Source organism: Aegilops tauschii, chromosome 1, assembly GCF_002575655.3.
Source record: "Aegilops tauschii subsp. strangulata cultivar AL8/78 chromosome 1, Aet v6.0, whole genome shotgun sequence".
Classification (NCBI taxonomy): Eukaryota; Viridiplantae; Streptophyta; class Magnoliopsida; order Poales; family Poaceae; genus Aegilops; species Aegilops tauschii.
In genome coordinates this window covers 339,366,140-339,376,832 of record NC_053035.3, presented here as the reverse complement: position 1 = coordinate 339,376,832, position 10,693 = coordinate 339,366,140, and positions in this window count along the sequence as shown.

Sequence of the window (10,693 nt, the reverse complement as noted above, 5' to 3'; positions counted from 1 at the left end):
ACAGCCTGCGTTCTAGTTCATCAGATCAGTCCTTGAGTAACCCTTTTTGATCCTCCGATTCGCTTCCTAGTGGAAGCCAACCTGAGTCTCAGGGGCTACTACCTATACACAGGTGCATCTTTGCAAATAAAACATAGCTGAAAATATTATATCACAAACCTCGAAGCCTTTTACCAGGCTCATGAAGGCTTCATTCAATCCGCTCTTCGCGGAAAAAATCTTCTCAACCACTGTACCCATCAAGGTACGCTGTTCTCCCGAGACAGATGCTTTTTGCAACATGGCCCGCAATATATCCAGAGCCTCCGGGTCTTCGGAAGCCGCTCTAGGAGCACCACCATCCTTTGAAGGAATCTGTTCACCCGTCTCTAGAATCACCGCTGCGAGCCAGACAATCCGGGGCCTTTATTATCAGCCCCAGAATCTCGGACGGTCGGAGATCCCCCTTCGAGTACTGCCTCTTTTATCCCCTGTGTAACTTGTTGATCAAGAAGAACCCTCCGCGACGAAACTTCAGAGTTGTCCGCCTTATTGGGTGAGAAGGTTGGGGGAGGCGTCTCGCTCTCCATCATCTCTGGGAGGAGACCTCCCGAAGAAGAGGATTGCCCAGAAACACTCTGCGCCGACCTGTAAAAATGCACGGACGCGTTACGTATATCTTTGGTAACGGCAAAGGAGCGGGATGCTATCAAAGTATTCCAGATTCACTTACGATTTGGCCGAGGGCTTGTCCCCTTGTCGGAGCTGTTCAACGGCATCGCTTTCCAAACCCAAACTGCTCAACGGTGGCATCTTGCCCCTTTTGGGGGATCGCCCCTCCCAACCTTCGGAGGCGGCCCTTTTCCTCCTACTCGAAGGGATGCTGGCTCCTCTTTCGCCTCTATCTTCAGGCAAGGAAAGGTCGATTTCTCCGAACTCAGTATCCGACTTACTTCTGGAACAAAGGTCATCCCGGGTCTTTTCGCTCTCCTCTTTGCCCTCCCTTGCCGGCGCCTGATATGGTGCCGGGGCCAGCATCCTTGTTAGCACAGGATTGGCTGAGTCTTCGGGATGGGGAGCCCGACACCTAATCCGTTCCACCTTCTTTATCCAGCCCTAAAAAAGGATGATTCGGTCAGTATCTTGCCACTGGGTATGTGATTATGAGGTATTCGACAAACGGGTACTTACCGGGGTATCTGGATGATTACAGTCTAGGTCGACATCTTCGGTGGTGTCCGGCCATTGCCTTCGTTTCCCGAAGAATAATCTCCACATTCCTTCATGCGTAGTGCCGAAGAAGTGTTGAAGAGTCTGCGGCCCTTCTGGATTGAACTCCCACAGGCGGAGAGGCCGTCGCTGGCACAGCAGGGTCCGACGAACTAGCATTACTTGAACAACGTTGACGATGTTGATGTCCCTCTCAATGAGGCTTCGGATGCGACTTTGCAGAGTTTGCACCTTGTCCGTTGATCCCCAGTCCAACCCCTTATTAATCCACGATGCAAGCTGAATTGGGGGCTGGATCAAAATGCGGGCACAACTGCCCACTTGGAGCCACGAGGCTCGGTGATATAGAACCACCCCTGCTGCCATAAATCGGAAGATTTGGCGAAGGATCCTTTCAGCCAAACAGCGCTATCGAGCTTGCTCACTGTAGCACCAGCGCACTCGGCTCGCTCCCCCTCTATCACTTGCGGCTTCACATCAAAGGTCTTGAGCCACAAGCCGAAGTGCGGAGGAGTTCGGAGGAAGGCTTCGCACGTGACGATAAACGCCGAGATAAGAAGAATAGAGTCCGGGGCCAGATCGTGAAAATCTAGCCCGTAATAGAACATGAGCCCTCGGACGAAGGGGTCCCTAACCCGCGGAGGAAGTGGGACACAAACACGACCCCCTCGCCGGATCTGGGGGTGGGAATAACCTGCCCCTCGACAGGAAGCCCATGATGGATTTCTGCGGTCAGATACCTCACCACCCGAAGCTTTGCAATATCTCCCTCCATGACAGAAGAAGCTACCCACCGGCCTTGACGGCTGGATCCGGACATGATTGGAGCTTGTGGTAACTGAAACCCGGGTGTTGGAGCTCGGGGTAGCAAGGTTTGAGGAAGAAGCAAGCGTGAAAGAAAAAGACGGGTTTGTACCCCTATATAAAGGCTGCGAATATCAAACGTCTCCTCCTGGGCCTCAAAACTTTCCTATTCCCAAGGAGTTGTACCCAAGCGACGGTTGGGTTACCCACGTCCGGGTTGGAAAGAATCCCCTAAAAAGGGGAGACACGATCTCCGCTTGGATAAGACATGCCAATAAAACCACGTCTCGAGACGTGGGACGACGGGCCAGCTAACGGTTCAAAAATAATGGCCGAGCAGGCGTGATGTCATATTACCAAAAAGTTGTCGGCGGATTAAACTCGTGAAATATTATATCCTCTGCAGTTGTGTATACAGGTCCGGATACAGTCATTACATCTAAAGACTATCTTCGAGTTCAGAAAGGGGAACCCGCCTTACCATGCCGAAGACAATCTGGACGCCGGATTCCTCGTCATTGAAGCCAGGTTCAGGGGCTACCGAGGGAGTCCTGGACTAAGGGGTCCTCGGGCGTCCGGCCTGTTATCTATGGGCCGGACTGGTGGGCTGTGAAGACACGAAGGCCGAAGACTGTACCTGTGTCCGGATTGGACTCTCCTTGGCGTGGAAGGCAAGCTTGGCGACCGACTATGAAGATTCCTTCTTATGTAACTGACTCTATGTAACCCTAGATCCCCCCAGTGTCTATATAAACCGGAGGGTGTAGTCCGGAAAGGATATACTCATTACCATAGTCATTCAGTCTAGACTTCTAGGGTTTAGCCATTATGATCTTGTGGTAGATCAACTCTTGTAACACTCATATTCATCAAGATCAATCAAGCAGGAAGTAGGGTATTACCTCCATAGAGAGGGCCCGAACCTGGGTAAACATCGTGTCCCCCGTCTCCTGCAACCATCGACCTTAGACACACAGGTCGGGACCCCCTACCCCAGATCCGCCGGTTTTGACACCGACAGCGGTCGTGTCATGTCTAATTGAAGTTACTATCCTACCTCTATTTAGAGCAGTGGAAATCAGGCCGATGGATTGTCTGTGTAATGGGTAGACAGTAATTTCCATCTCCCAAACACTTGGCTTCGGGCAGCCGACGTGGGAGTGGACATTTTGCCGCTTCTTTCGAATTTTGGGACAATAAGCATCCACATTTACCATGGCAACTAAATTCGAATCCATTTTGTATTCCTATACGAATCTTTATAAATCATTCGATGTGTTTTTATATATCTTCAAAAGGAGGACAAAGATGTATTCAACTATCATATATGAATATGGTTTACAAATGTCGATACTCAAATTCAGAAGCTAGAATCCAGTTTAAGGTGAATTCAGATATTTGGAACACTTCATGTCCAACTCAAATGCACACGCAGCATAATGTGTACTCCCACTTAGATATGTACACAAGCGATGTATCAAGATTCAAATACTGAGTCAATCAACCAAGAATGTATAGAACTAACAGACATATAAACACTTACAGAGTATATGGATCAATAATATCAACTAACATACATAAGCCAGGCCGATGTACTTTTCTTTGCTACAACAGCATCCTTTTTTTAGCCAAGCTACTACAGCATCTTGGCCCTTTTTGATGCGTGCCACTTATGGTCCATCTATACTACTATTATTGCTGAATGCACATTCAGCCCGATTGGCATATTTGTAGGTCTGGCACAGCAATCAAAATGAAATGTCTCCGAGTCTTATCAATTAATACAGACTTGTGCTCAAATAAAATTACAAACCAAAAAACAAAAAACAATTATTACATGATCTCTAAAACAAATGGTTTGATTGATTACATGAACAAACAACACAAAGGTTATTCAACGATGCAAAGAACATTTCACCTATGATTTACCAAGTGGGAATTTAATTTCCTTTTTTCCTTCAGGACCTTAACAACGTGGTGAGTCTCAGATTGCTTCATTTTGAAATCCACCAAATATTTAATGGTTGTCTTGAGTACTGCTACTGATTGTGTTGTTTGCTTCCTCAACATGTCAACTTCATCTCTAAGTGCAGAAGCAGAATCTCTTTCTACCACTAGTTTAGCCTCTAGAGCATCGGCAGTTGGTAATTCATAATGCACGATTGGGTCGGTGCCACTACTGTGGGATGATACAACGTCCATGGGGACCTCGCTCTTTGATCTTGGGCTAACCTGTTTTGCCATTAAAGTTCCGATTGGATTCAGAAAAGTTGAAGTTAGTAAAACATCTCAACTGGGAGTTATAACAGCAAACCAGTTAAACAAACAAGGAATTAAAGAGTTTCAATTCGATGCTGAAAAATAGTTATTAATATCATTGTAACCCATTGTTGCAGCAGCAAAGCAGTTAAACAAACAAGTAGCTATTTAAGTTCAGGCAAACAGGTAATTCTTAACAGTAAGTATCAAACACATAGATAGACGCAGTCTATAATAGGATTACCAGGCTGTGGCATTATGTAATCAGTAGCAAACTAAATTAAGCCAAGCAACATAATTGAACAATTTTGCAATAAGTGGCTAACTAAAATTCCGAGAAGCAGGTAACTGAACTTACCCTAGTTCTTTGTACAGGCACACTGCAACTTTTTCCGCTTACAAGGTTGTACGAAGGAGTCCATGGCATCAATTGCTTGGATACGCAGTCCCAATACTTCTTTCTTCCCACACTACATTGGTAAGTCAAATGTTTAATCTGGTAAGATGGTGCGTCCTTGATATGTTATATGAGGACGTGTAGTCAGACTAGTTGTAGCCACACAGATGAAACTGGCTTTTACTGTATATTTCATGCGATTACTTTTGGCATATCGAGATCTAAGCAATCTACAATAGGATGAAAAGACTGGCATCCTTCACATTATTGGCGAACTCAGTTCATAGAAACAAGCAATTCAACCATTATGTGGGTAAACCAAAAGCGCCACTGGAATATTTTTCACTACCCCTATCATACACGCAAAAAGGGGCGACGGCACCATAGGGGCTGGTATGGGCGGCCGCCTCGGGTGGCTCGAAAGTGTGCACCTAGTTTGAGTCGTCCAGGTTGGCCCAGGCTAGTTTTGTTCGTCCCAACGCACGAGCAGGCAATGTAAACAATGAAGAAAAATGTTTCAATTTGGATAGGCCAATAACATAAGTGCAAGGCAGGCCCTATAGCAGGCTCGCGGCCCAAACGAGCGCCTCCCATATCGATCGACAGCAGGAAAAATCCCAATTCATCCGCTCCAGCCTCCAGTCTGGTTCGCTCCTAACCTAGCCGCCGCTGGACAGACCGACACAACACTTCCTCGCGCCCTCGTTGGAGGGCGTTCGCCGGGCTTCAAGCGAACGGAAGGACAAGAAGATGAAGATCCAACCCTGGGTGTAGCCTGCGTGGGAGGCAGCGGTGGCAACACGGGCATGGCATCGAGCTTGCGCAAACGGACAGTCGCAGCTTGCAAGAGTAGCATGCGCAACGAGCAGGTACATCACATCCCTGATTATATCTAATTCAACTCTTCAATTTCTGGCCAATAGTTAAACCTGACGGTGTTGTAAAACTGCTTGTATGTAGGGAATCTATGAGAAAATGAAACCAATTTCTACTTATTTTATAAATCCCCCAATCAATACTGAACTGACTGAATCGGATGTATCTAATCAAGTTTCCGGTGCAAACATCCAAGCTCATGTTGTTCTTGAGCCTGAAGTGTCTAATGAACAGACTGGTAATGAAGGATTTGATGCAAACATTTTACATGCTCCTGGTGATGAACATATAGTGTCTAATGAGGCATCTAATGCAAGCATTTTGCAAGCTCCCATTGAAGGATTTAGTGTCTAATGATGATCTGCTATGTTGAGAGAGACATAGAGATTTACAGGCATTGATGACAAGCAAATTATAGTGCATTTTCATGGCTTGAGGAAACATCGAGGCCATCTACCAGAAAGTCCCCGTATCATGACAACGTAGCATAAATAATTTTCTAATCTGTTGTTTGAAACTACTGGCATACTTGTGCAGGATAGATATATTGATATGTAGTTTGCGCACTGGTTATAGGTGCAATTACACTTCGATATTTTCAGCCAGAGAACGAATAATTCAAGCAGGTACAGACCATGTTTGTAGTCCTTGTACACCATGTTGCATTTTGTGTTTTTTGGTGCTTGCATCATTTAGTGTTTATAATCGGAACTACTTTGGATCGTTAGCTGGTTTTCAAAGTGCATGTAGCTTCACATTTCTCAAGTTATGTTGATTTCCGGAGTGCAAGTGCCTTCGTATGTTTTAAGGTTAAATGTTTGCCCCTGGTAACTTGAATTCATGGATACGCCACTGCACACAAATCATACACAAATGCCAGTACAAATTAAATGAAATGCAGGGACTTACGCTAGCTCGTTGTACAGGCTCACTGCAGCTCTGCTTGCGCTTGGGATGTTCCATGTACAAGTCCATGTTACCACTTGCTTGGATGTGCAGGCCTTGTACTCCTTGCACCCCCCTCTGCATTTTTGACATGGCGAATGGTTGATCAAATAAGAGGAATCGACCTTGCTGTTGTACCGGAGGACAGATACTTACAAGGTTATACGGGTGTGCAGGATGTGTACCAGATCCCGTAGCGCCGTCATGCTTCGCTAAAAAATGGATTTGCTTGTTTCAGATGATATCCCCAGAAGAAATAAGAGTTAAGTCAGAGTTGGATAGCCGTGTAAGCTAAGAGAGCAGTGAAAGGATATCCAAACATCGTCGGAACAGTGCACAAGGGAGTGATGTGTGGATACCTAGTTCGGGACGGCGTTTGGGCACGCTCGCCTAGCTAGAGTGCGGGTCACTTCAGTGCCGTTGAGGGTGATGCGCTGGCGTTGGCTGGCCGCGCACGGATGCAGATCTTGAGTGGCAGCAGAGCGCTATGATGCGGTGGACGAGACCGTTGGTGAAGCCCCAGTGGCCTCGGGGGGCGGAGACGCGACGATGTGCTCGGTGAAGTAACCCCGGTGAGCTGGGAGACGGCGTCGGTGAAGCGCACCTGATGCAGTGGAAGTCGTTGTCTGTGAGGCACGTCGGTAGCGGCGGCCAACGTTGTCGGTGGACCACCCGGTGCGGTGGACGAGGGCGTAGATGAGGTAGCTCCGGTGCGGTGGTGAAGCGCGACCGTCGTCTTCATCGTCGTCGTCCGGCACAGAGGTGGGGAAAGAGATGAGATGAGGGGCGATTCGAAATTTGCTTCGGTTGGCGGCGAATTAGGGATTTGAGCAATCTGGGCGCGGAAGGGGACGGTGGAGAAGGGAGATTTTGCAGGGCTGAATTGGGGCCGCCAGATATTTCAATCCGAAACGTGGAAGCGCGAACTTATTTTGTCGTCGTCCTTTTGGGGGGGAGGGGGAGGGAGGGAGGGGGTGGGTGGCTGGGTGCTAAGCGTCTGCCCGACACACGCGACCAGCACGACACGACCCTGGTCTGCCTGGTGCACCTACATTTGAGAATGCAAACGAATCTTCTTTCATTTGCAAACGAATCTGTATGTATTACCATGCCCGTGTTTTCCTTGCAATAATTAGTCATTCGAAACGAGATAATATAAATTAATTAATGAGGAGTTATTTAAAAAAATCAAAACGGTATCCACGCTAACGTGGATTAGAGTGTGTGTCACATAATTAGTTATTTGAATTAGAGTGTGTGTCACATAGCGATCTCCAATTCTAACGTAGATTTCGCATTTCACTGTATCCACGCTACTTTTTAATACAAATTCATATGTATATGATGAACACCATGGTAGTGAGGAAACTTTTGGATGGATTCAAACATATGACCTACAAAATAGCACAACAAATCGAGTCAATGTCAACTTTTCGAAACCTAGTATGGCATGAATTCGAAATAATTACCCATATGCATGGTCCTCAGTTCAAATCTTACAATGTACACCAAATTGAAACATCGATATTAAGTCTCGTACTATCTACATTCAAATGTTGTTTTTACCCCCCCCCCCCCCCCCCCGCACACACGCTACATACTTCTTGTATCGGTCAATCTTCCTCTCCTAACCACCTTAGGAAGCTATCGATTTCCAACACACATCCATTTTTTCTCTCCATGTTTCGATCTCTAACTCTCTCAACTACACAACCCCCCTTTTCCACTCTGTTACGAAATGTATTTACCTCACACACCCGCCATTGCACCCCATGCCGAGCTCTCTCTCTCTCCCTCTCCCTCTCACCCTCTCGCGCTAAATACATGCATTGCCTATCTAGCCCCCCAACCTATCGTGCGCACGCACGCACGTTGTCTATCTAGGTCACTCCCTCGAGACTGTCTCACTCTTTCTTCTGCACGGCGGGCCACACTCGCTCAATCTCGCTCTCTTTATCTGAGTCTCGTTTAACCTCGTTTTCTTTCACACACAAATGATATATCTCCCTATTCGGGCCTCGATCGACACACTCTATACTCTCTCACGCAGATTGTCTATCTAGGTCAGTCCATCGAAGTCGCCCCCACTCTTTTGACCTCATGGCGGGCCACGCTCGCTCTCTCTCTCTCCCCCCCTCTCTCCCTCTCTTTCTTTGTATGTCTCGATTGACCTCGCTCTTTCTCGGACAAAAACGATATATCACCATGTTTGAGCCCAATTCGACTTATTCACATTGTATACTCTCTCACGCACATTGTCTATCTAGGTCACTCTCTCCAACCCGTCTCACTCTTTCGATCGCACGACGACCCTATGTGATCAATTGACCCTGCTTCCTCGCACGCACAAAATATATCTACACGTTTGTGACTGGATCATCTCTCAAGCTCTATCTTACAGCCCTCACCCTTGCCAAAAGCTCAATCGGACAATATCTCTCCAGAGCATATATATTTGTTCAATGAATGTTGGACCACACTCACTTTGTCTCTCTATCTATATGTCTCTCGATTGACCTTGCTTTCTCACGCCGTATCTTCCACACATTGAAGCTACCTCTCCATCCCTCGCAAAGCCGGAGCTATTTACATCGCGAGGGGCACTCCAACATTGGATTAATTTGTGTAGGTATTTATTTCGGTCGGTTTAGATTATATTTTCGTAGCATTCGGCCCACAACTACTTGAAACACCATTGCAACCCCCGCAACTCCCCTAGTTGATTTCCCTCTGGCTCGGTCATCGCTCTCTCGCACGTCCTTTCTCGCCTTCAACGTTGCACCATGGTATTATTGCAAAAAAACTATGTTGTTCTCTTTAATTATTATAAACTAGCAAAAATGCCCGTGCGTTGCAACGGGTAATGAAACTATCATCATAGAATCTCACCATTCCCTTTATCCTTCCACCATTTTTCTATCATCATGAAAACGCCCTTATGATTTCACCATCATCGTTGCATAAGCCACTCCATATCCTCGATGCACTCAGGCCACATGTGCACATCCGTGACGCTCATGCTGCCCAGCTCCTTCGCATCCTCATTTGTGACTTTCGCAACTGCCTTCACATCTTCTCCGGCTCGCCGTAGGCATCCTAAGTGGCGGCAGCCTTTGGGTTGGCACAACCGGAACTATAAACTTAGTTTGGAATGAGAGAGAGCGGCAATGGGTAGAGAGCCAAGGGTTTGCGGGGTGGGGAGATCACACATCACGTAGGGGTGTCGATTGTGATCGTCGCCGATTGATTGCAGCCATTGTTTCCTTTTTTGTGAAGAAATTGGTGATCGTTTGGTTTGAGATAAAAACCAGGTGGGGTCATCGAGGACGACTTATATGAATTTTAGGTATGAGCAATCGAGGCTTGCCCCAGAAACAATCCTACCATTTTTTTACTCCCTTTGTTCACTTATATAAGACATTGTACACAATTCATACAACACCTAAAACAGTACAATATCAATTGTCTGAAACGTCTTATAAAAGTAAACGGAGGGAGTAGTAGAAAAAAATAACTTCCTTTCTACGTAAATAGGAGAATCACATCTGAATCCATCTAAAAAAGATTCACATTAGCGTATCATTTTTTAGTATTTTTTAAATCGTGTTTTAAAAAATGTTCGCGCTTTAAAATATTCAAAATTCGAGCACAGTACCTCCTAGTTTTTAAAAAATTGTTCATGTTTTACAAAAAGTCCAAATTCAAACACTTGTTCCTTTTTAAAAAATGATCGAGTTTAAATTTTGTGTTCACAAGAAGTATTCACGTATGTTTTAGGATATGGTGCTGCTACTTGTATTGTTAAATAAATCGAGATTTGGAAACTGACACGTGAAGTTGTCTAGTGTATAGGATAGCATGGCCTAGTCACCTACGCTAGCTCCTCGGTACAATTCCTGATGGCATACTTTTGGTTTTTTTATTTCTTGACAAGAGCGCACTTTGGTGCTGTGGTATAGCTTCCGCCAATGGGCCGGCCCATCTCGACTTGGTGTGGCGACGTATCAATTTTTGTTATAGTTTTTGTACCGGACGGAGAGACTAAATTTTGTACCACCTCGAGTAGCCATAATTTAAAATATTGAACGGCACCTAAGCAGGACGAAATTAAGAATATCACCTTGGTTTATTAGTAGCTATAGATAAGCTATAAAACTACACACCGATAGTTCACTTGGAATGGAACAAATTTTGACCCATAAA